The following is a 26488-nucleotide window of genomic DNA, read 5'->3' as shown; positions in this document are numbered from 1 at the left end:
GGCTTTGCTGTGGGACCTTGAGTAAGTCAGTTAGCCACCCTATGACTCACTTTGTTCTCTTCTAAAATGCTCAATTAATTCATAATGAAATTGAAAAAAGAGCAGTAGTCATAATTGGGTCATATGGCTATTAGGATCATTAAATGACTCCACTTTTTATAAAATGATTAGAACGTTGTCTAACATGCCGTAATGCTTGCAGATGTGCTTGTCAAAAGGAAATGAAATGTCACTTTTAGGGACTTGTTGTGCACCTCAGTCCCATCGTTGGGGCACTTGTGATATTCAAGCAGAAGTGGATCCTTTCACTAATGAGACTCATGGAGCATGAAGCTTGCCCTGAAACCTGTCTGAAAGCAGTCATGATGTGGTTTCCTTTTTACAGAAAAGGCCCTGCAGAGAATGTTCACTTGCAAAAAAGGAGGGGCTGTGACCACCAAGTCGTGTCACCAAGTGACCCACCAAAATACCCAAACTTGCCCATGCAAATGGGTCTGGGTCTCTCCTGGTCGTCCCTTTTGAAACTGTTAGAATGTTTTTGAGCCCCATTTTGACAGGGTCTTTCCAGCCACCTAGTGCCTTCTCCTGCATTGCCCCACATCTTTCTTGCCAGGGAATGCGGGCAGGAAGAAAGCGCAGGCTCCTGCATCTGGTGTAGTGGTGGCAGCTATCGGTTCCTCCTGTTCTCTTCGAAGGTCTTCAGGCTCAGCATGAGACATGAGTCCAGTCTGTGTAACTCAGAGCTTGTGTCCTTAAAAATCTAAAAGTTTCCCAGATTGCTTGGTAAATTCTGGGAATTACTGTTCTAAGTGAGGCATGTTCGGTCTTTACAGCAGCCCTGTTTATTTACTTTCTTTCTTTCCTTTATTTTTTTGAAATTGCTTTATTTTGACAATCTGTACATAGTTGAGTAGGGCACAAAGATTCAAGGGCTACAAGAAGTGGATAAGACTATTGTTTCCACATTGCTTTTTTCCCCCCCTGTATCTTAGGTAAAAGGGGAGATAAAAAGAGCAGCCCCACCCATTCTCCCACCCATCTGAGGTCCCTGATGTGGGGCATGCTCCAAGGGTCCTGCTCAAGTGGTTTGATAGTTCAACAGTTACAAATTGCTGCCAATCTCACCACTCCAAGCACAATGAGGTTATTGCAGAATCCACTGATTGACATAGTCCATCTTAGAGTCTCCATTTGCTCAGATTTTCACTGCCAACACTTGGCTGGTGTGGTCGTTTGATTTCTTCTGTCCTCCATTCTCTGTTGTGGTACCAGGTGTCCTCCGCGGGTTCTGATGGACTACCATATCCTCCATGTGTGCCTGGTTGTGCTGTCCACTGCTTCATCTGAGCCTCTGAGGAGGCTTAGCTTTGACACTTGCACTCCATGGTCAGACCATGGAATCTGCACTTCTCTTCCTGGTTGGGGTGCTGAGACTGGCAATTCAATTGGGGAGATCCCCAAAGAATCTTTGCGGTGATCCCTGACCAGATTCTTGTATGTGCTTGCCAGTACAGGGCCCAACACAGTCTGTCGCCCCAATCAGCTGGTGGTTGCAATTGCTGGGTCAGTTCTATTTCCAGCCTGTCTTCTACTGGAACCAGTGAGTATTGTAGTTCATCCTGATTCTGCCCACCTCACACTCGGCCCTCACACAAACCAGTTCGAGCTACAGCCTAGTTGGAGCGACTCACAAAAAATCCCACCAGGTGCGCCCCTTGCCCTAGTTCCCATACTTGCCCATATGTACTACAGACTTGTCCAGTCTGTCCCACACCCCATTCAGCTCTTACATATGTCAATGGGGATCGAAGCTTAGTTCAGCTCAACCAGGCCCACTTTTCAGCCCATGCATATGCTGGTGGCTGCCGTTTTGTCAAGGAGCCTCTTGACTGTGGCCCTGCAGCCAGTTTATGACCAAACATCTGACGTTTCATTCTGTTCTCTTAATGGAACGTGAGGAAATTTTATAGCAGCTTCTTCAGGTGTTTTATCCCAGGACTTGGTGTCTCCCATTCCAGTCCAGACAGTACTATCCTGCTCTAGAAAAATGACTCTGCCCAAAGCTGTGTCTCACTGTTATGGTTCATGCATCATATGTTTCTCCCAATGACATATTCCTCGACTTCGCAGCTCGTAGGAGTGGTTGCAGAATTGTCCCTTTATGTGATAGGCCAAAAGCATGAATACTGGCCTTAATGAGCTCAAACAAGTGCTCAAACACGATTCAGTTCTGCAATCTGAACACTGTGAAGGCCATGGTTGCCATCCACAAGGGGTGACTGGGCACTGGAATCTCTGCCTGGCTTACTCTAGCGCTGCTCTTATGGGAATCGCACGGCAGGCAGAAGAAACCAGTCAGTTTTTCATGTACCACTTTGTTTTTTCCTAAAGACACAACTGTGAAGTTCCTTGAACAAAACTAATTTAGGGTTTTGCTTTGTAAGGAGCATTTTTTCCTGTTTTGTTTTTTTTTGCCAGAGAACTTTCTGAGTAAACAGAACAAGATCCATTTGCAGCCAAGCCTCAGTCCATGCTGGGGAGCCCAGCAGCAGGAGTGTGGGACCCCGTGAGAGCAGACCCCGTGAGCACTGCGTGAGAGCAGTGTGAGACCCCATTCTGACAGCAGGGCAGGGATCAGCCTGTCTCCGATCTAGCGAAAACCAAGGGTAAGAATAGCTCCAAGGTTGATTTGCTCTTTAGGCTCGCTGTGCTACAAGGTAGTGAACGGTGCGCTCAGGACTTCAGCCATGCCCTTGGGCTGTGGTTGGCTTTTACCTTCAGCAGCACAGAAAGAAGGCAGGGCAGGAGCTGGAGGTTGGAGCTGCCACTGCTGAAGGCAAGCACTGAGAAAGATTTTCCTTTCCAAACATGATGGTTTCCTTTACATGGATCAACGGCTGTTTACTTCCAGTTTGTGTCCACAATCCCCAGAGAAGATGCCTAGCATGAGTTCAGTTCTGTGAATGTGACTGGGACTTGTTTTGGGGTCTACCATGTGGTCTGCCATGAATGTTGTGTGTGTACTTGAATGTCTACTCCAGTTTGGGTGGTGGGATCTCCGACAAGTATCATTGTGAAGCATCCTGTACTTGGCTTGGTGTGGTTACACTGGGAGCAAAGCTTCCTCTTTCATTTATTGCCATGACTTCCAAATACACCCACAAGTAAGAGGCAATTCAGTAGTTGTGTAGACTAGCAATTTCTGGAGGAAGCATAGTCTTTCCTCTCTTGTGTGCCCAGAGAGAGCAGGAAAGCATCCATGTGGGTGAGAAGCCACGGCCAAGGCCTGACCCAGGAGGGCAGAGGCCCCAGCAACTTGTCCTCCATGTGGCCCAGACAAAAAGGAGAGACTAAGAACTCCAAGCAGATGGCTGAGGCCAAGAGAAAATGTCTAGGGGTTTACTTGAGGGAGAAAGGTATTTACCCATGGGAATGAGGAGGGAAGCTCTGTGTGGCCAAATGCTTTCTCTTCCCACATTCAGCCAGCACTTACCAGAGCCCTGTTGTTTAACCTGTTAGTGCTGCCCCACCAGAATGCCATGGACTGGTGCTTCATAGACAGTGGACATTCATCTTTCCTGCTTCAGAGTCTTGGAAAGTGCAAGATCCAGGGAGATCCAGGATCTGGTGAAGGGCTTTCTGCTTTGTGTATTGTTCCCTCCTGCTGTGTTGTTCTGGGGCAAAGCTGAGAAGAGCTCTCTGCATCCAAAAGGGCTGAGCTTTCGTGACTCAGTCACTACATACGCACTTGCCTCGCGATGCCTCTGTGTGAACTTGAGGAGGACAAAGGTGTTCTTCATTGTTGTAGTTCCACACAGAAAAGGTCAACGGTGTTCTGCATTGCTTTGCCCTCCTGGTTCGTGGGCCACAAAGGTAGTACAGATAATTAAACATGAAATTACACATAGCAGGATAAATGGTAGTAACTGGCAAAGTGTGAAGTGGGTCATTCTTGCTGTTTCTTCACTCTCTGATGTTAAAAACTGCTGATAAAGCAGGAAGATTTCTAAGGGGCATCAGTTTGTTCTTTCAACCTGTTAGGAAGCTTTGGAAACTGCTGTCATGGAGTGCAAGGAACATGCAAGTTCTCATGGGCCTGGCCTTCTAGGCCCGGAGAGCTTTCAATAGCTTTATAAAATGCCACTGACCTTACGGCATACTGGATACCTTATTGCAATAAGACTTTCAACATGGATATAATAAAAGTACTCAAGATTAGAAAGGAAAGCAATTATATTGAAATACACAAACGTACACGAACCCTCTGCCTTAGTTGGGGAGACAGAGATCTGGAAGTTGATGGAATGGTAAGGAGAAATTTTGCCTGTGGGGGAAAATGGTTTTTCTGTATTTGGTTCTTTCATATTTATGGAATTGGTGACTTTGAAGGGTGATCTTCTCTGAAGGACTTGATTTTAGATAACTTAAGAAGCTTCATTTAAAAATATTGTCTGTGACCACTCTGATGAGCTCATGGTTTGGTTTTGTTGCTTAACAGACTGTACTGTGTGCTCTGACTTCCAGAAAAAGGCATTTCACAAAGTTCATGGCAAACAGAATTAAAGAACGTTTACTTTGGTGCAAAATCTTTTTGAAATCCATGTACTGCCTTTTCATCATGTGCATTTTTCATGCACTTTCATGAAGACCCCTTCTATGCACAGATTCAAAAAATGTTTGCACCAAATAAACTTAACTTTAAATTCCATTTTCCAGGGACTTTTTGAGGTAGCTTTGTAGGAACATTGACATGGTTGAATTGTCTGCCTTTCTCAAGTTACTTGCTCCCCGAGAAGGGTACAATGGATTGGCAATGGAAGAGGAAAGAGGGCTAAGGGCTGATTTTGGTGGTGGGGGGAGCGGATAGAGGTAGGCCTGGGCTGGATCCTCAGAGAATGTATTTCTTCAGAAGAAAGGGGCTGGTCCCCGTTGGGAGTTCATGAAGCAGAGATTGTAACCCGGGAGGATGGACAACTCTCTACGGGTGTCAGGACTAGCAGGGGCATTCAGGGAAGGCCTGTGCCCTACTCTACATGGTGTCAGAGACTAGGAGCCCCACGAGGACAGTCACAGTTATGCAAGAACTGCTGGCCACTTCTTTGCTTCTCTGCCCCATGCTGATCTTTCCTATCCTAGATGCTGGAGGTCTGATTTTACCCATTTGACAATGTGCACATAGCGCTGCAGTCCAAGATCACCAGCCAGAAGAGGAAGTGGTGGTGCCATGGGCCACATAATCCCAGGATGGCAGATCTTTATATTTTGTACAGCTACCTACCTGTCGTGTGGCGACCCTGGGTGTGATTTGTGGAGTCCGGTAGCCTGGGTTCCAATCCCAGCTCTATAGTTAAATAGGTTGATGATCCAAGGCAACCTTCTAATCCTTAACGTATTCATCTTAAAATGGGAAAAATTATGTCATCTTCCTTCAGGTTAGTTTCTGTTATTAATTAAAAATATTTTTACAAGTGGACATTGTGGTAGAGTGAATGAAGCCAACACTTGGGATACCCCATCCCCTATCACAGTGTTTTGTAAGTCTTGGCTGCTCCACTGCCAACCCAACTTCCCAGAAAGTGGCTGTGAAGGCAGCAGAGGACAACTCTGCCTGCGCGTAGGAGACCCCACCAGTTCTGCATTCCTGGCGTCAGCTTAGCCAAGCCTTGGCTGTAATGAACATCTAGGAAGGGAAACCAGCAGATGAAAGATTCTCTGACTCTTTCACTTTCACTCTGCTTTTCAAATAGATGAATATAAATAAAGTTCTTAAAAATTAATTGGCACAGAAGAACTTTGCCTATTTAATGGGGTGCAGTGTGGAAGGATCTGGTCAGAGTCTCCGGTGCACCCATCAGCCCAGACACGTGGCATTTCTTTGTGCTGGGAACACTGAGTCCTCTCCACGATCTGTTGTCAAGTATTTAATTAACCGTTGTCACCCATAGTTAGCCTGCTGTGCTGTGGATCACTAGCATTCCTTCTCCCGTCCACTGCCTCAGACTCGTCGTGGTGATCAAAGAGAAGCAGCGTGTCAAACTCTGGGCACGCGTGACTCACACGTCAGTGGCCCGTCATTGTCAGTTACCGGGATGGTGATTAGCCCAGCAGGACAGGGAGGAGTGTTGTGGGGTCCCTGGGGTGTGATCACTCCTCTGTTTACTTCTTGGACTGTCCTTGTCTGGCAGGCATTCCAGAGTTTGTTTTTCTGCTCCGAAGGCTGCCCTGGTGTTCTGCAGTGAGCTGGCAGGGCCGTGGTTGCTCTTACACAACTCTGCCCGCTGGGCTGCGGCCAGCCTTGCCTCTGCTGCTGCTCCGCCTGGGCACTGAGGTTGAGAGAACATTTGCTCTTTGGCACGATCTCTGACTTGGGAGGAGCTGACCTTCATTGAGAATCCTGTTGCTGGCTGGCATCACACAGCAGGTTCATCCACCTGCTCCTCTCCTGACACGCCCTTTATTTTCTCATCTGGGGAGGTAATGGGACTCCTGTGATTCCCAGACGGTAGCCCTTGCTTTCGTCTCCCTCCTCTTTCCTGCTGGTTCTCTTTTCTCCAGGGTATACTGGAAGATGTGAAAGTGTCGAAGAAAAAGACTCCAGCCTCCAGCCTGAACTGAATCTTATGTGTGTCTACTGTGTGTGTGTCAGGGAATAACTGGTCTACCCTTAAGATTCCCTATCAGCATAACATAGACTATTGTCCTAGGATAGAATTAGTATAGCATTTATTATTATTAGTGTGCATGTATATCCATACTTTATATACATAATATGATCCTTCATAAAGTTTGGAGGATGAAATGGGATATCCGTGGAAAGAACTTGTTACAGAGCCAGATACATCACAGACCTCAGTACCTGCAAGTTGTCACAGGAAATCTCAACATGTGATCTCATTGGAGACTTTAGTCCCTCAATTCTTTCCCCTTGTCAGGAGGGACAATTCAGAGGTTCGTTACTAAGGCCGTGTGGATCAGAGTATGCAAGGGGTTGAGAAAAGAATTGAACTGCTACAAAGCTCCAGACCTGGTGGCAGCCCTCCCCCTCCATCTCATGGGGTCGGGTCAGAGTGAGGCCCGGAGCAGGGACGTCAGGTTGGCTGAACCTCCTGCTGCACCTGATCTTCTTCCTCCTTGTTCCATCTTGCAGCTCCTTCTGAAATCCCTCATTCTTGTGCTGCCAATGCACTAGCCTTGGCATGATTTTCCCTCAGAGCAGATGGGCCATGGGTGTCTCCAGCCCAGCCACTTAAGCTCTGTGTGCTGCTCTGCAGCCGGTGCCTGTGGCCCAGCCCACCACCCAGAGCTTCTGTAGTCACTTCTGCACAGCTGGTCACCCCTGGCCTTCACGGCCTCCAGCTGCCTCTCCAGACTTCGCCTTCTCTATTGTTTCTGTTTAATCCTGCTCCTGTGTCCTTCCTCCCTGGTGATCAAAATGCTGCTCTCCTCCATCCCTCCAGCTGAAATGCCTCCTCCACCAAACTTTGCCTGTTGACTCACCTGGAATTACATCCACATATTTTTTTAAAAGATTCATTTTATTTTTACTGGAAAGTCAGATATGCAGCAAGGAAGAGAGACAGAGAGGAAGATCTTTGGTCTGCTGATTCACTCCCCAAGTGGTCACAATGACCAAAGCTGCGAGATCTGAAGCCAGGAGCCCAGAGCCTCCTCTGCATCTCCTATGTGGGTGCAGGGTCCCAAGGCTTTGGGAAATTCTTGACTGCTTTCCCAGGTTTTAAGCAGGGAGCTGGATGGGAAGTGGGGCCACTGGGATTGGAACTGGTGCCCATATGGGGTCCTGGTGTGTGCAAGGCAAGGACTTCAGCCACTAGGCTGCTACACTGGGCTCTACATCCACATATTTTGAAATGTAAAATTTCTTATTCTCTTTTTAATCAATTCTATTGTCTGTGGTTTATTTTAAAAAGTTTTTAAAAACATTTATTTTCATTGGAAAGTCAGATTTACAGAGAGGAGAGACAGGAAGATTTTCTGTCCACTGGTTCACTCCCAATACCACAGCCAGAGTTGAGCCAATATGAAGCCAGGAACTTACTCCTGGTCTCCCATGTGGGTTCAGGGTCTCAGAGACTTTCCCAGGCTGTATGTGGGGAGCTGGATCAGAAATGCAGTGGCTAGGATATGAATCCGTATGGATTCCCGGTGCTCGGAGGGGGAGGGTTTGCCAACTTAGTTATGCTCTACCATATTCCTCAAGGAAAAGGCAGTGGCCCTTAGTGCCCCAGTAGGTCTCCTTCCACGTCTCTGTTTTCTCATCTGTGGAATGAGAATAAATCCCTACACACTTTTTGAAAGTTAATGAAAGGTTCAGTAGAGGCTTCCTACTTGATATTTTATTTTGTTCTTTGTTTTTATTTGAAGAGAGCGAGGCGAGTGTGTTACCATCCACTCCTCAGTCATACCCAGAGTTGGGTCTCCCACATGGGTGGCAGGAGCCAGCTTTGTGCACATCACCTGTTGCCTGCACTAGCAGGAAGCTGGAACAGCAGTGCGGCTGGGACTCAACTCCACGTACTCTACTGCAGCTTGCAGCATCTAGTAGCTTTGCCAGAAGCCTGCCCCAGTTTGAACATTTTAAAGGGCCCATGAGTAAACGATGGACTGAATGAAGGCCCTGACTCTTGGAAACAGATGGGCTCTGGCACTATCTCCACACCTGTGGGACGTGCAGAGATGCAGACCAGACTCGGAATTAGGCTCCTAGACCAGCCTGCTTAACTGTGACGTCTGCAATGCGGGAGCCGCATCCTGTGACCTGAGAGCTAACTGCAAGCGTGCTTGATTTTTTGTACGAGCTGCAAACTAAGAATGGTTTCATAGCATTTTAAAACTGTTTTCACATTTAAAATTTCATGCTGTCACATATAAGTATTAATTAAATACAGATGCAAATATTTACATTTTAAAATCTAAAAACACCATAAGAAAGCTGTTTTGTAATGTTAAACCTCAGGGAAAATTCACACTTCAATGTTTATGAATAAAGTTTTATGCACACACACTCCCTCTCCTTCCTTGCTGATGCGTTGTCTGTTTCAGCTAGGGCATACTGAGCTGTCTGGCAATGGCCAGTGCAGCCCTCACCACACAGACGACATGGCATGCAAAACCCAAACTAATTAGTGCCCGGTCCTTGGCTGCAAGCAAGCAAACAAAACTGAGGACTCCTGGTGTATGAAGCAGGAGCAAGATGTGCCCACCGCTCCATTCTTTTTATTTTTTCAAGACTTGTTGCACAGTAGGATGGAGATAGACGATGCAGCTTTCTTTTAAAGATTTATTTTTCTTTATTAGAGTGGCAGAGTGACACATAGAGAAGGATATAGAAGTTATCAATGTGCCAGTTCACTCACCATGTGACTGCAACTAGGAGGATCTGAAGCCAGGGGCCAGGAGCTTCTTCCCATGCCATTAGCAGGGAGCTGGATTGGCAGTAGAGCTGCTATGATTTAAATAAACACCCATACACTGTTGCTAGTGTCGCAGGAGGTGTGTTAGCCTGCCACACCACAGTGCTGGCCCCATTCTTTACTCTTGAATTCACATCATGGGGGCTCTTTGATTTCAGAGTTGAATCCCCACAAAGGTGTAAAGACAGAGATGGAGGCAGACCCTCTTCCAACAGCAGTATTGAGTAGCCTCACTGCCTGCTCCACTCTGCAGACCTCGTTGTCCTTGGGGTGTCTGCATCCTGACACAGACAGGGTGGCTCCATCTTGCACTGGCTGCTCTAGACAGACTGGGTCATTCCTACTGGGCAGGAGCTGCCATGGTAGCAGCTAGGCTTGCCTGATGTCAGGTTGCCTGGCCGGTCTCACCTTTGATTTGAGGGCTGGCATGGATCTGGTTTACACTCTCGTCTGTCCCTCATGTGCCTGTGAACATTCCCTTCCTGGGCCTCTTTTCTTTAACTGGGAAGTTGAGGTGAGGCTGTGTTCTGGGAGGATGCTGGCAGGGTTCCCTGCTCAGGAAACTGCAAGAGAACAAGGTTTTGTCTTTGACCGTGTAGAATCTCCTGTGCCTAGGACAGCGCTCGGCCTGCGGCCAGCACTCAGCAGATGCCCAATCAGGAAAGGAGATTGCATTGCACAGAGCTCCTGGCACACGGTAGTTTCCCATTAATTAGTTCTCTTGCTTTGTCTGTTCTAAATCAGAAATCGGCAAACTCTGGCCCACTGCCCATTTTTTTGTAAACACGGTTATATTGAACACACTTTGTTCATTCCTTGACTGGTTGCCTATGGCTACTGCCCCTCTGCAGCATTGAATAGCTGTGACACAGACGCATGAGTTGCAAAGCCTGAGGCACATGCCATCTGCCTCCGCTCTGAATGTCAAGGTGGCCATGTCTCAAGGCCATCCCAGCTTTGCATTTCCCCGGTTGGTAGGTGTTGCAGACAGTTCCAAGTTGAAAGCAAACAGTAAACTTGAGGGTGGTTTTCCTGATGCCCCTCTGAACATCTGGGGTATTTCTTTCTTTTTTTAAAAAAAGACTTATTTGTTTTTATTGGAAAGTCAGAGATACAGAGAGGAGGAGAGACAGAGAGAAGATCTTCTGTCCATTGATTCACTTCCCAAGTGGCCACAATGGTCAGAACTGCACCGGTCCAAAGTCAGGAACCAGGAGTGTTCTCCAAGTCTCCCACACAGGTACAGGATCCCAAGGCTTTGGGCTGTCCTTGACTGCTTTCCCAGGCCACAAGCAGGGAGCTGGATGGGAAGTAGGGTGCTGGGATGTGTATCAGCGTCCATATGGGATGCTGGCAAGATGAGGACTTTAGCCACTAGGATATTGTGCTGAGCCCTTCTGGAGGATTTCTTAACATGGTCTGAACTGTCTTCTGTTCTGCCCCCCAACTCTCATGTACAAGAGGGTGTTACTTTCATTTTCGTGTAAAAAGAAACTCAGCCCACCTGTCAATTATCGGCCTGTGCCTTCGTGATGGAACCTGTGTCTTGCAGCAAGTCTAGAGTCAGGAATTGGCATGGGAAACAAGATCAAAAGGATGACCCATCAGGTGCAGCTTAGTTTGTAGAATAGCATGCTGATCGGGGAGGGGACCCCTAGGTGTGGGGCTTGGAGTGCATTGGGTCTGGATTCACTGTCATTCACTGTCATCATTACAACCTCAGACATCTTAGTGAGTCTCACTTGAGCTCAATTTTCCAATCTGTAAAGTGGCCTTCTGTCACGTGACAGCTGAAGAATGCCCTGTCCACCATGCCACCTGAACCTTCTGACAGGCCACTGTCTGTAGTCAGCATGCCTCTTTCTTCCTTTCCCTCTGGAGTCTGGAGGACAGGAGCCCAGGATCCAGGTCCTGAGTCCCAACCAGAACATTGCCCCAGGCACCAGTGAGAACTGAGGCAACGAGCAAGACTCATACAGTCGGAGATCGAGGGCGGGCATCCTGCCAGCCCTGGCCAGCAGCTGTAGATCCTGGGCCTGTGTCTGCGTGTCTGGGGAGGACTGTGTGCAGTCTGTGGAGGTTGTTGGAAGGATGATTGTGTCGTGCCTTGTGAGCTCTCAAAGTCCCACTGTTGCTGAAGGCTCCAGCTTCCCCATTCTGCAGTGCTCATCATTTTTTTCCTATCTCTGCTTTTCCCCATTGATGCCTTCTAGCATGTTCTGCAATTGCTTGAATGAATCCATTAGTTCTTCCTTCCTCACCAGAATATGTACTCCAAAAAGGCAGGAATATTTGTTTTAGGATGTATTTTATTTGTTTTTAGGAGTGAGAGAAGGAGAGAGGGAGAGAGAGAGAGAATGAATTTGCTGTCACCTGGTTTACTCTGCAAGTGGCCAGGTCAGAGCTAAGTTGATATGAAGCCAGAAATCTGGCACTTCTTCCAGGTCTCCCATGTGGTTGAAGGGGCCCACACACTTGGACCATCTTCTACTGTTTTCCCAGGTGATTCGCAGGGAACTGAATTAAAAGTGCAGCAGTCAGAACTCAAGCCAACGCCAATATGGGATGCTGAACCGGCAGATGACAGGTTTGTGCACTGCGCAACAACACTGGCTCCCAAAGGCAGGTTTTGTTTGTTTGTTTGTTTGGTCTCGACTCATTCCTTTTCTAGAGCATGCTTAGGATGTAGCCAGCACTGTGCAACTATGTGGGGAACAAGTGCACGCCCAGAGGAATCCACATAGCAAGTGGACATTTCCTTCCAGTACATGCCTTCCGGTCATGTGAACACATCATGATAAGTATGTCAGCAGACAGATACCCAGATGCTGGGTATATGGATGAGCTAGAATATATGCATATATATGTCTGCACCCATAGACATGCTTCCTTTTTTTGGTCAGGGAAAGACCCCTTCTGGTTTCCCCCACTGCCCGTCAGGACGCACTCAGGCAGCGTATATGCAGTAAAGGGGACAGCTTTAACCTCTGGCTTCCCAGAGCAGAGAACATTTCCTTGCCAGGAAGTTTCTGCTTCAGTTCAGGTGTACTAGCAGTGAAAATCTGGGTGATCGTGACTCCCCAGCAGCGTGTCGGGTCTCTAGGGTGCATGCCAGCACGAGCTGGAGAGGGCTGGGAGAGGTGCAGGCCTGCGCACCTCAGTCGCATCTTCGCTTCTCCCGTACTCGCTGCCTGCCGCCCACTTCCCCATTCTGCTTGGCCACACTCCCATGCTTCCCTGTGCTCTGGTCACACTGCCTGCCGCTTGTCCCCATATCCCCTCCCCAACGCAGGGCTTTGTCAGCGGCCCACTCTGTGCTGCTCCATGAAGGATGCAGAGTGTAGGCTTCCAAAAGGATGTGTTCAGGTCCTAACCCCATGTGCTAGGCTGTGACCTCGTTGGAAGACATGGGACCAGTGCAGACGAGGCTGTGCTGAATTAGGGTGTCCTGATGTGAATGATGCGGGCACCCAGGGCAGAGGGCCATGTGAGGTTCAGAAAGCGGAGCAGGCCTCTGCTAGCCAAGAACTGTGGGCCCCCACCAGATGTGAGAAAAGGCAGAGGAAGAATTTCCTGTTCTTTTCCTATCTCAAGTCAGAGCCATTTTTGTCAATGAAGGAACTTAGGACCAGAGAGGTTGAGTAATTTGCCTAAAGTCACACAGCCAGGACGTGGTTGGTTTCAGAGGGAGAACGGGGCTACCAGCATTTTGATGTGAGACTTCCAGCTGCAGTGCTGTGAGGGAGTGAGTTCCTGTCACATGGGGCCACCCAGTGCTGCCGCAGCCACAGGAAGACCCTCTCCCTTCTCATCCCTCTCCTTTCCCGTTGACTGCGGCTTCTAGAGGGGGATTCCCAGAGGCCCCTCATTGTGCATTTGTGTTTCTCCACCTGCTCATCCCAACCTGGGAGCGTGGGATGTGCCCTCTCCATGACTTCGCTGAGCAATGGGAGCCCCGCCAGGTTCCTGCTGCGGGCAGCGTGTCCTTGTCTCCAGAACACACTGCCACCACACTCCCCGCTGCACCGAGACACCCTCGGGAGAGCGAGGCTCTTTGGTGACGGGCTGCTCTGTGGTACAGGGAGAGCCTCTGGACTCCCAGAGCTGGCTCTCAAGGACTCCGCCTGGGTCACAAGATACCTGGTGAGAAGGTTGCCCCAAGGGGCTTCCCCTGGAAATCCTCAAAGTATGATTATTCAAATCCCATCGCCTGGCCCATGAGACCTGAGACTGGGAGAGACCTGAGGGCCCCTGAGGACTTTCCACACTGGGTGTGTTCTTACTGTTGAGCAGGAGCACATTTTCCTGCTAGACACAAACCAGAAATGAGTTTTTAACAAGTAACAAACCCTTAAATAGAAGAGAAACTCCAAAACTGTAAGCTCTCTCACACTTGCCTCCTCCCCTACTTCCTCTGCCCGCCTCCTCTCACCAGGCCTTCCTGGCTCATCTTCTGGGCAGTGCTGAAAGGTGACCGCATTTCACAGCTCTCCGCGTTCCACTGTGCTCCCACTCTGGGTTTTAGGCAGAACAGTCTGGAAATCACTCACAAGTGCTTCTAGCACTGACCTCTTGCATGAGAGCCATCTGTGTTGTGATGTGTAGCTTTGGCTCTGATGGATGCCGTTGGCCTCCGTGGTCACCTGCAGTGTGCCAGCTGCTAGACCAAGCAGTTCTGCGTCCTGTAGCTGCCTTTAGCTCTAATTCATCCCAGACATTCATGTTTATTGTGAAGTGATCTCACTTCAGAGCCATTCTGCTGAGGAAGTAGCGAGCTCAGAGAGGTTAAGTCATTTGCTTCAAGGTCCCACAGTCGAGGAGTGATAGAGTCATACTCAAATTCACATCTGCGTTACTCCAAAGCCCATACTTTTGGTTTGATTTTCCCCATCTGAATTGTATAGCCAAACACACACACACACACACACACACACACACACACACACACCACAAAGTAGAAAGCACCATGAGACTTTGTTATGAGGGTCTGAGCAGGCTGTACCCACCCACCAGCCCCTGCAGCCCCCTCCCCCAGCCTTGCAGGTCCCAAGAGCACAGCAGCCTGTCATCATCTGCCCCTAGGGATGGGGGATGGAGAATGGCTGATTCCCTTCCCCAGCCTCAGTGTCCCCAGATGTGAGCTTAGGACCAAGATGCAACCACTTTGCTGTCCTGGCCTAACTGTCTAGAATCTGAGCATCCTGGAGTTGCAATGGCCATTAGTCCCACACCCCTCACCCTTGCCCTTCCACTTGTATCCCCTCCTCTCCTCTCCTCTCTTCTCCTCTCCCCTCCCCTCTCCTCCCCTCCCCTCCCCTCTCCTTCCTTCCCTTCCCCTCCCCTCCCCTTCATTCCCCTCCCCTCTCCTCCCCTCTCCTCCCCTCTCCTCCACTCTCCTTCCTTCCCCTCCCCTCTCCTTCCCTTCCCTCCCCTCCCCTCCCCTCCCCCTCTTCCCCTCCCCTCCCCCTCCTCCCCTCCCCTCTCCTTCCTTCCCCTCACCTCTCCTTCCCTTCCCCTCCCCCTCCTCCCCTCCCCTCTCCTTCCTTCCCCTCACCTCCTTTTTCCTCCCCTCCCCTTCCCTTTCCTCCCCTCCCCTCCTTTCCTCTCCCCTCCTTTCCTCTCCCCTTCCCTCTTCTCCTCTCCTCCCCTCCTTTCTCTTCTCTCTCATCTTCTCTCTCCCCTTCTTTCCCTTCCCCTGCCCTCCCCTCCCCTCCCCTCCTCTTCTTTCCTCCCCTCTCCATCCCCTCCACTCCTCCATCCCCTTCCCTCCTGTTCTCTCCTCTCCTCTTCTCCCCTCCTCTCCCTTCCCCTGCCCTCCCCTCCCTTCCTCTCCTCTCCCTTCTCCTCACTTCTCCTCTCCTCCCCTGGACCCTGTCCTGCTGGGGGCCTCTCTATACTTCTACAGCTTCCTAAAAATGACCTAAGATGAGTGTGAAGTCCCCACATCTGGGAACACAGTGAGAATTTATGAAAGGTGACAGTAACCACTGCTTCACTGCTCGTGCTTCATGCTACAGGGGCCTGGACTCCTCTAGGATTGTGCACTCAGATGCCAGCTGTGCGACTTGCCAGCACAGAGCTGTGGGGGACTGGGCACCACGCTTCAGTTGTCCTCTTGCCCAGTGGGCAGGGCACCAGGCAATGACTTGAACTGAGTCCCCTTGCAAAGGACACAGTCCCATGTGGGGCACGTAGAAGGTGCCATCTGAGTCGTGATTCTTGATGATCTGACTGGCCAGAGGCTGCTGGGGCAGCCCTACTTTTTAATTGGGAAAATCAGTAGCCTGAACCAAGTCAGGCCTGTCAGGCTTTGAATGCAGGTTGGCTTCAGAAAGAAGGAAGCTGTGTGTTTGGAGTCCATAATTAACGCCGTTGAAATTCTCTGAATTGTGGGTAATTTTCAGAGTTTCTGTTTCTGAGGGCCTGCTCTTGTCACCTTCCTGTCTCCCAGGATGGGTTCCAGGCCACCCAGTCTCCTGATCCTTCCTTGCGGCCCATGTCTGTGAGCACTTGCCCTCTGCTGCTAGTGATGCCTGTCGGTTCCCACTTTCCTGTCTTGAGAAGGCCCTGAAACTGTCTGCCAGGCACTGCATTCACTCCACCAGCATGGCTGTGCATGAGAGCTTGACATCAAATAGTGAGTGAAAACTGCCACAACTTGCCAAGGCAGTCTCAGGCTTTAGGGAAAAGCCCAGTCCTCCCCCTTTGAACCAGCATTCGACCTTTCACAGGGCCCTGTCATTTACAGAGGGACTTCATGAAGTTTACAAAAGATGCATCTGTATGACAAAAGGCAAGAATTGCAAATAAATTTTGCACCCAGATCGTTCTTGTCTAATTTGATTTTGTTTTTTAAGATTTATTTTTATTGGAAAGGTGGACCACAATGACTGGAGTTGAGCTAATATGGAGTCAGGATCCAGGAGCTTCCTTGGAGTTTCCCACACAGGTGGAGGCTCCCAGGGCCTTGGGCCATTCTCTGTTGCTTTCTGAGACCACAAGCAGGGAGCTGGAAGGGAAGTGGAGCAGCCAGGATACGAACCAGCACCATATGGGATCCCAGTGGTTGCAAAGGCAAGGATTTAGCTAGTAGGCTGTGACATTGGGTCCTAATTTCATTTTTGCATGGAATTTTGAAGCAGTCTTTTATGTGCTGGCCCTGTTGCAGGTTAATAATTAGTTCATTTTGTTCAGTTTTGTATCACAGGCAAAGACAAAGGCTTTTGACAAAGGCCAGAAATGTGGCATTTTGCCACTTACCATGATATTATCTCCCAAATGTCCTAAGGTCTTGTTAAGATTTGCAACCAACATGTGGACTGTTTGCAACCGTCGCTTTGTTTGCTGTAGGGGAACCTGATTTTTTCCTAGATGATTTTTGTCACTAGATGCTCAGATACATAGAAAGTTGTCCTTTTGTTTGTTTTTTCTTTTTAAAGGCAGATTTACAGATAGAAGGAGAAGCAATGAAAGAAAGATCTTCCACCTGCTGGTTCATTTCCCAGATGTACACAAAGGACAGAGTCATGCTGATCTAAAGCCAGGTCTGAAGCCAGGAGCTTCTTATGGGTTTCCCATGCAGGTGAAGGGTCCCTAGACTATGGATCATCCTCTGCTGTTTTCCCAAGCCCTCAACAGAGAGTTGCATCAGAAATGGAGTAATCAGGCCTTGAACTGGTACCCAAATGGGATGCTAGCACTTGCAAGTAGATTAGCCAGTTGAGCCATCATGCCAGCCCCTAAAGCTATTCTTACATTATACCAAGTGTTATCACTTTACGCCAATGTGGGCATTGGTTCATGGCTGTGGCAAGGCTGGGACCAGGCTACAAAGGTCTGTAGGGGACCACACAGGCTGGGCAGGAGACCAGAAGGGAGGCCTTCATCTGAGCTGCCTTCAGGCCCCCAAAAACACACTCTGAGCAGCCTGAGGAATGGGTGAGCCCAGGCCATTAGGGTGGAACCCCAAAAGCAGGTGTGGGAGGACCCCGCGTTCTCTCTGTGCTGCAGGGGATAGGAGAATCTCTACACGCGTGGAGTGGACAGCGGTTTGGAGGTCAGACCCACAGCCGCACATGTCCACGTCTGATGCCAAGCCGCAGCAAGACTGCAGTGGACCATGGCCTCTGCTGGGAGACATGTCTCCTGCCTCCATGTAGGCCACAGCATAGGGTGGGGGTAGAACATTCCAGAAGGAAGCGATGACATTGGATGGAATGCTGAGGGGGCAGTTGAGCCCCAGCCTCATTGCTGAGTTTTGGAGACCGTCCTATCCTCAGAAGCTCCCCCAAACCTTTCCAGGTAGCCAGTAGCTTCGTGTCCATAGCTGCTAGCGGCACTTTCCAACCTCCAGATGCAGCAGCCTGGACTCGCGGGGATTCGTCAATGCTGCCCGAAGTCATCCCCCCTCCTGCCCCATCCCCTGTGTCCAGCAGAAAAGAGCAAGGGAGGGCCCAGCGGACTGGGGCGATGCTTCCTGCTTTTGGTAAGTTTTCCACTTCTTTGAGAGGAAATCTGACTTATCAGAGTGGGGATCGGCACCCTGAACTCCTGATACCCACATGAAGCCTTTCTTACTGCTTTCTTTTTCAAACAATCTTCCTGTAGTTACTGACAAACACTGGCTTCCAACAGCTCAGCCGCCTTGCTCAGTCCTCTCCCTAAACCCTCCCCATTAACACTTTTGTAGTTGAGACATCATTTGCACAGAAGGCAATGCAAAGAGGAAGCCAACATCGTGGCAGCATGTGCTAAACTGCTGCCTGCACTGCCGTATGGGAGCACTGATTCAATTCGCAGTTGCTCGGTTTCCGACTCAGCTCCCTGCTAATGCACCTGGGAGGGCAGCTAAGACAGCGCAGGTTCTCGGGCCCTGAGACCTGGCTGAGACCAGATGCAATGCCAGGGTCCTGGCTTTCACCTGGATCAGTTGCAGCCCTTTGGGGAAGCAAACCAGCACATGGAAGATTTCTCTGCCTCTCTGCCTTGAAATAAATAAATAAATGAACACATGTTTAGAAAACCCAAATGTAATGATCTTCAGTGCAGACTTGGGTGTGTTTCACAGATATGCACATCCATGTCCCATTCCCCGATGCTGAACACTGGTACATTTCGTGAGGATATGCCTTGCCTCCTCCTGACCCCCACACCCAGGCAGCTGCCACATGATTTCCTGCTACCCCAGATCCGTGTGTCTCCATGCTACGACTTCTTACAGCCGGAATCACTTTGGCCTCCTTCTCCGGGCCTGGTGCTTCAGAGCATCTCAGCAGCTCTGATCGCTCCTTTCGGGCCCGCTGCCAGGCACTGTGCACTCTGTCCTTCTGTCTCCTGCTCAACAGCCTCCATTGATGACGAGTAAAGATTTATTTATGAACAAGAGTTTCATGGACATGTGTCTTGGAGAAGGCACCTGAGTGGAGTTGTTGGGTCCTGTGCTGAGTCATCGTTGAGCTGTCTAAATGACTGTTCGAGTCTTCCTAAGTGGCAAAATGTCACTTTCTGTTCCCAGTAGGAGTGTCTGAGAGTCTCACCCCTCGTCAGCACTTGGGATTGACACTCTTCATTGTGGCCACTCCTGCTGTGGATGAAATAGTATTTAACATCAGTTATAGTTTGCATTTTCTTGATGGCTCCTGGCATTGCACAGCTTTTCGTTTAGCTCCTGTATATAGCATCTCTTGTGAAGTGTCTGTTCAAGACTTATTCTTCCTTGAGGGGGATGGTCATTTGTCTCTTATTATTCTCAAGACTTATTTTTTTTTATTTGAAAGGCAAAGCAACAAAGAGAAGGAAAGACAGAGACACACATACATAGGTGTATTTCCCACCTGCTGGTTCATTCCCTAAATGGTAAGATCTGGGCCAAGTTCAAGTCAGAACCAGGAGCCACATCCTTCCTTCCCATAAATATGGCAGGGGCCTGCCGGCATGATAGCATAATGGTAAAGGTCCTCGCCTTAAACGCCCTGGGATCCCATATGGTCACGAGTTCTAATCTCGGCACCTCCACTTCCCATCCATCTCCCTGCTGGTGGCCTGGGAAAGAAGTCGAGGACAGCCCAAGGCTTTGGGACCCTGCACCCATGTGGGAGACCTGGAAAGAAGTTCCTGGCTCCTGGCTTCGGATCAGCACAGCACTGCCTGTTGCAGTCACTTGCGGAGTGAATCAGCAGATGGAAGATCTTCCTTTGTCTCTCCTCCTCTCTGTGCATCTGCCTTTCCAAAAATAAATGTTAGAAAAAAAGATGGCATGGGCCTGAATACAGGTGCCACCACACGCTGCCTTGTCAGACTCATCATCAGGAAGCTGTATTGGAAGTGGAGCAGCCAGTACTTGAAGTGACACTGCAGAATGGGAGAGCGGATCACAAGCAGTGACGTAAGCCATGGCATCACAATGCTGGCTCCTAGCTTTTATTATTGAGTTGCTAGAGTTCTTTATATATTGTAGGCACAAGTTCTTTGTCAAACACATGAGCTGCAAATATCTTTTTCCATTCTGTACCTGAAAGACCCATTCTAATCCCTAGCAACCCTGTGGATATTATTATGCCCAGCTGTGTCTCAGAAGAGCCACAAGTGCAGCTCAGTTGGTTATGCAAGGTGCTGTGATGGCAGAAAGGGGGCATGCGAGCTCCTTTGCCTGTGACTAGAGTACTAACATCCAGAAAACCCCAGAAAGCATCTTTCTGCACACAAAACCTGTTGTATCTCTAGTGGCCTGGAGGCACGTGGTCCTCAAGCCAGTGGCCAGCTGGGTTATTTCAGTTCACACTCACTCCCTGGGTCCCGCACATACCAGACCATCCTGGGAAGTTGTGGGCTCGCAGAACCTGCCTGGGAGTGCGCGCTTCTCGGGAGGATGCCATGTGGCTTTGAGCTGCTCTGATGAAAGACAAACTGTGGGTATTTTTATGGGCCTCCGAGGATGCTGGCAGGATCACCTCATGCCAGGAATAACAATGAGGGGCCCAGGCTCGCTTCCTGCCAGAACTGCTTCTGGCTGGCGGGGGCTGAGGTGGGGAGGGTTGCTGTGTGGGGCTACTTTGTCCCCAGCTGGCTCAAAGAAGGGCTATCAGTGCCCTGGGGACTTCCCCTCCACCTTTCCTCTTTGAACAGGAGTTGGGGCCCTCATAACAGTCACAGCATAGGGATTCGAGAATTGGGAGGGGGAAGCCAAAATGATGTGAGTGGGAATAAAGACCCTTCTGAGCAGCTGCTGTGTGCCAGGTGATGCCCACACGTGGCGGTTCTGGTAGGTAACAGACATGCCTCGTCATACTAAACCTCGCCCCCTTCCCCCAACACACACAGGAGAGAGATTAAAATGCCCACTGGAGCAAAGTGAGGCTCGGAGAGGTTAGGTGATTTGCCTAACGTCACATCGTTTGAAAGTGGTTGAGGTTTGAATAGCATTTAGCTAATTCTAAAACCCGTTGCTTAACTGTTCTGCACTGCTGCCTTTCTATTCAAAAATCTCGAGCCAGATTCCTACTTCATGCTATGCATTACATGACAGGCCTTGGGCCAGGGAATGTGACCCTGAGACTTGTCCTCTCCGGAATACCACTGGGGCTTCAGTGGTGTCAGAAGAAATATCCGCTTCCCAGGCTTGTCTGTGGAAACTCACTGGGCAGAAGGACTTTCTGCAGATGTGGTTAAGAATTTCAAGATGAGATCACCTGATATTGTCTCAGAAGCCCTCCATCTGAAGACAGAAGTCCTTGTGAGACACACACAAGGAGAAGACAGTGAGAAGGGAAGATGGTGATGGAAGTGGTGCATCCACAAGTAAAGGAAATCCTGCAGCTTCTGGTGTCTGGAATGGGGAAACATCATGCCCATAATGACTCTAGGCTAGCACACACATGAGCAGAAAGTGTTACACAAGTGCCTGGATACTTGGGAGACAGGGACCACTGACATCATTTTTTAGAAGTTGACAGGCGTGGCGCAATACTGTAGTGGTTAAAGTCCTCACCTTGCATGTGCCAGGATTCCATATGGTTGCCGGTTCTAATCCCAACGGCCCTGCTTCCCATCTCATTCTCTGCTTGTGGCCTGGGAAAGCAGTCGAGAACAGCCCAGAGCCTTGGGACCTTGAACCCATGTGGGAGACCGGGAAGAGCTGCTGACTCCTGGCTTCTGATTGGCTCAGCACCGGCTGTTGCGGTCATTTGGGGAGTGAACCATCTGACGGAAGATCTTCTTCTCTGTCTTTCCTCCTTTCTGTGTATATCTGCCTTTCCAATAAAAATCAATAAATCTTTAAAAAGAAGAAGTTGTCTACTATCAAAATACTGGGAGGTCAGAACCTTACCTCAGCACCTGGCCCCTGGCTGGCAGGAATGAAATGAACACTTATTAAGTACTAGCTTTTATTGGGCATCAGTTATCATGTTTGATTCTTTTTACACCTTACATTAGGCAGCATCCCTGCCTCCTGTGACCATTCCTCCGTTCGACAGTGGGGGAACTATGGCCTAGAAAGATATCGCCCCTCCTCTGCGCCCCCACCCTAACCAGTGGTCTCTTCTACTCAGCCAAACTTTCTGAAAGGTTGGAAACATCTGAATCACATGTAAGTAATTTCTAGGTTCTGTGTACAATTCCCATTCTCATAGGCTCAGGCTGAGGCTCTGGCACTCCCATTTTAGGCAAGTTCGAGGAGAGGGTGATGGTTTTAGATTGAGCACCAGGCATTTGATCCAAGGGAGAGTCAGTATTGCATCTGGAAACAACTCCCAACATGTCCATGAATGAACACATGAAGCGTGTTGATCAGGTGCCGACCTATTGAACTGGGCAACCATCCCCATATCTAGCCCTATAGTTAGGACCATATGGTCTCCCAAAGTCATCGTAGAAGTCACAGGGAGATCAGAAGGATGTGCTAAAGGGGTCTGGAAGTAACTTTCTTCTGTCCACACTCTATTGACCAAAGCCGAGTCTTGTGATCCCAAACAAACAGCAAGAAAAACCGGGCAGTAGAAACTCAATGGGCGAAAGACATGTCTGATGGTCAGATAGCTGGGATGTGAGCTCGGCGCCTTTGTCTGGTCAGGATGTTTTCAGAGAGTTTTCTTACATTTCATATTTATCAGTATAAGGAAGTGTATGTCTGTGTGTGTGTGTGTGTGTGTGTGTGTGTGTGTGTGTGTGTGAGAGAGAGAGAGAGAGAGAGAGAGAGAGAGAGAGATTGAGAGAGAGTGAGACAGGAGAAGAGGGAAGAGATATTCCTTGAGTCTTTAGCTCCTCTGTTGCCAGCAGCCTTCACCCTTTTGGGTGCTTAGGTCTCGACTCAGTTGTAGGATGCCCAATGTGTGTGCAGGTGATTCTTGGACGGGTTGCATCCTCAACAGTTGACACCCTGTTGGCAGCACCTTGAAGGCCTCCAGCGCATGAAGAGCTTTCAATCTCTGGACTCTAGTCCACAGATATGCTCTGAGCAGCAGACCTGTTCTCTGTGCCACTCCACAGCCAGCAGGCGCCCACATCTGCATCCTGCAGCTTTCTCGCTTTGGCATATGCTGTGACATCTGCCTAAATTCCTTCTCTTCTCTCCAGAGACGCCACACAAATGACACCAGCTCCATGAAGCCTTCATCAATCAAATAAATACTCATTTGCCCTCATTCTGGATCAGAGGCTAGACCTCCTCCTGCCGTGAGCCTGTGTACACGCTGACTGCTTTGGTCTGTGCCCATTTCTCCTTACACACTGAGAGAATTTCAAGAACCAAGACTGTGTGGAACCCTTCCCTGGCCATTTCACTGCCTGCATGGTTGAGTTCAGAAGTATTCCCTGACCTGCATACCTCCACAATCCACAGGTAATGAGGGCACCCTCTGGCATGAATTTGAATCCCAGGTCTACCACTTGTGGAATGTGTGACTTTGGGCAATACGATAGCTTCATTATGTGACAGTCTTCTCATCCGTAAAGTGGGGCAATCATGTTGTGCAAATTGTATAAAACAATGTGCTTACGGCCCTTCAGTCAGTGCTGACTACATGGAAAACACTCAAGAAATGCCAACCACCATTCTGCTGTTATCATTTGCTTTTGTATCAGCCTGCTCCTAAGGCACATCGCAGCCACACCAAATCCCTCACTTGCACACACTTGTGGTGGCCTTGTATGTCCCTTTGCTTCTGCACTTGTTGTCCTCATTACTCACTATGATTCATTCACACTCCACCAAGTCTTTGCTGAACTTACTTCCCTCTTGGTGTAGACCCATCTCAGTCAGCCCTTCCTGTTCATTCCCACTGGGTTGACCACTGCTGTTTTGAAACTCTAATCTACTTTTCTATGCTTCTAAGAACAACTTGGGTGCAGAAAATATGCTCCCTTTCTCGCTGGATTGACTGCTCTGGACTTACATCAGGACTGAACACAGTGGAGCTTCATCAACATTTTGGAATGAATGCTTGAATGTTGCTTACTTCTGAGTTATCCCCAGCCATGTAAGACTCTTGCACAGAATGAAATCATTCTGGATTTGTATCATGTACAGGGCCTGGCTATGATGGTGGCAGAAGGTAGAGGGTACTTAAAATTAGCTTTTCTGGATGTTGCATCCTCTGAGCCAGTTGGCTTTCCCTGGTCCAGCTTGATCAATCTTGATCAATCAATCCTGAGAGGGACCTCTCTCAGTAATGCTAGACAAAGCTTTGTGTACCTGTTTCTTGGCCTGTCCTTTATTGGTCAACAAAGATCTCTCAACAGCTTCTGTGTTTGTCCACTTGATAATATTTGTTGCGTGATTTCCTCTACTTCAATGCTTTCGTGTGTGCCTGGCTGCCAAGGGTGGAGGAGGTTTTTTCCCACACAGGTCAAACAGCTTCGACACGAAGATCTGGAACTTGATGTGTGCCCCATAGGCTAATGGTGCGGACAGTAACATTTAGCCAATGCAGTCCCCTAGACTCTTCTTGCATGAATTTAGCTTTTACAACTGAGGTATAGTTTTGATGACCAAGCTGGATCTATAAGTTCATCTTCCCCTTTTTTCTATCTCACCTTCTTGAATTATTGCAAGTGACTGTTTCCTGAGGCTGGCACGAGGGAAGGTTTGCTCTCCTCTGGGCTGACCTGGATAAACCCTGTGGTGCTGGGCCTGGGCTTCCTGCAGCAATGGGTGAAGACGAGCAGCTTCAGCAGACAGAGTGTGGGTCCCATCTCATGTGGCATTCTTAGGGGACTCACTGGGCTATTGCGTGTTGGTGTCATGGAGAACTTACAAATGATTTTACTGGCTTTTTGTTTCCAAATACTCTTTTTAAAAGTTATAAAGACATGGCCTAGTTTTTATACCTTCTTACCAATTGTTGTGATAAGTCATATGTGTTCTCTATGTGTCTACATTTTTTCCTCTATGAAGCAAAACCAACGTTGATTGAAACTTTGAACTTTTCACACCCGTTGAAAGACAGGGGTTAGGAGATTGTGGCCTAGGGATTTTAATTTCGCAGAGCTAGTGTCTTTACATTCCCTAGAAAATATGCTTGCCTCCTTAACTTTTAGGTTCTTTTTTAGGTTATTTTGCCATTTGATTTCTTCTGTATTGAACATTATATGCCCTGTACTGCTGTGCTTGTATTTCATGGTCTCTTGTAATAAATGCCTCTGAGACTGGGTTCTAATGCTAATTTGTTTGCAGTTATTATTTCCCTGAAGGAAAAAATGTCCATTTATGTTCTCTCCTTTTATCCTGGCAAGCCCTCAGGGCCTGATGATTCTTAGTGGCTCTTTGGGAACAGTCATAACACAGAAATCAATACAGCCACTAGAATCATCCATGGCAACCCTAATGTCATTGCGTCTGCTGCCCTGTAATGTTGACAGAGCTGGCAGAACCAGGAGGAGGGGAGATGCTTAAAAGACAGGAACCTGTATTGTGAAAAGGAGAATTAAAACCCCACGGAGCCTCACTTAGTGCACAAGAAATTGTAGGCTGTTGTCAACAGCATAATTAGGTCTTCTCTCAGGGAATGTAATGGCTTGTTGTCAGGTTTGGGTGTCGGGGAGATCTACAATACATGGACAACATGGGGGCCTTCAGCAGATTCCAGGAGCAACAGCCTGAAGAGGGAATTTAATCTCTCTTTTTTGGGTGCCAGATTCTCAGCTCCTGTAGAGGGAAGGTGAGGGTTGACAGATCCCAAATGATTCGCTTCTTGCAGAGGATTTCAGATTTTGTGATTGCTAGTGTCATTGGTGCTATTAAGATTTCTAGCCACAAGGGGAGAAGACATGCTTCTTTTTTATTTTTATATAAATATTTTATGCTTATATATACATTGTCAATGATTTGAAACATTTTGGAATACATGGCTTTTTGTGTTACATGTATCCAGTTCTAAGAACAAAATGATACTTTCCACCACACCTTCCCCCGTCCCTCATTCCCACCCTCCCTCTTCATTTTCACCATGGTTCTTTTAATTTTTTTTATTAATTACATTGCATTATGTGACACCATTTCATAGGCTCTGGGATTCCTCCAACCGCTCCCCATACCCTACCCCCATGGTGGATTACTCCACCTTGTTGCAGTATTACAGTTCAAATCCAGTCAAGATTCTTTCATTGCAAACATATACCAAACATAGAGTCCAGCATCTTATTGTCCAGATAAATTCAACAGTTTCTTGGGGAGACCATCTCTGGTCTGAAAGCAGAGCTGGCAGAATATCATCCCGACCAATTAAAAGCCACAACATAACATCAACAACAATTTACAACATTATGGAGTTAACTGACATGGTTTTGAGTAATCAATATGTTTAAAAAAATGCAAGTTCTTAACCACATACTGTGACTACTTCATTGACATTTCAATTTTAGTTTATCTATAGAATTGGCTGCTATACACCTTAAAATGGCTGTAGGGTACTATTGAGCTGGAAGACATGCTTTTTAAGCACAGTGGTTGATTCATGAAAGGCATTCAACATGTATTTAAACAGTGAATGTTGGTCCCATAAACAGTACATATTCAGTTAACAGTGGTTATTTGAGCATCTTCTAGGTGTCAGGTCCTACTC

The 26488-nt window shown here is 48.4% G+C and overlaps 1 long non-coding RNA gene across 1 annotated transcript in view; it reads left to right on the top strand.

Annotated features, from left to right (window-relative positions):
- Positions 1-26488, top strand: part of LOC121155862 — a 273089-nt gene that overhangs the window by 235409 nt on the left and 11192 nt on the right. Inside the window, exon 5 of the long non-coding RNA XR_005883760.1 lies at positions 23004-23268. This is a non-coding gene — a long non-coding RNA (uncharacterized LOC121155862). The remainder of the gene's footprint in view (positions 1-23003; positions 23269-26488) is intronic.

This window comes from Ochotona curzoniae, unplaced genomic scaffold, assembly GCF_017591425.1.
Source record: "Ochotona curzoniae isolate NIBS_2020 unplaced genomic scaffold, NIBS_Ocur_1.0 contig_3190, whole genome shotgun sequence".
NCBI classification, from domain to species: Eukaryota; Metazoa; Chordata; class Mammalia; order Lagomorpha; family Ochotonidae; genus Ochotona; species Ochotona curzoniae.
Note: the sequence above shows the minus strand (reverse complement) of the source record. Positions and strands in the feature narration are given on the sequence as shown.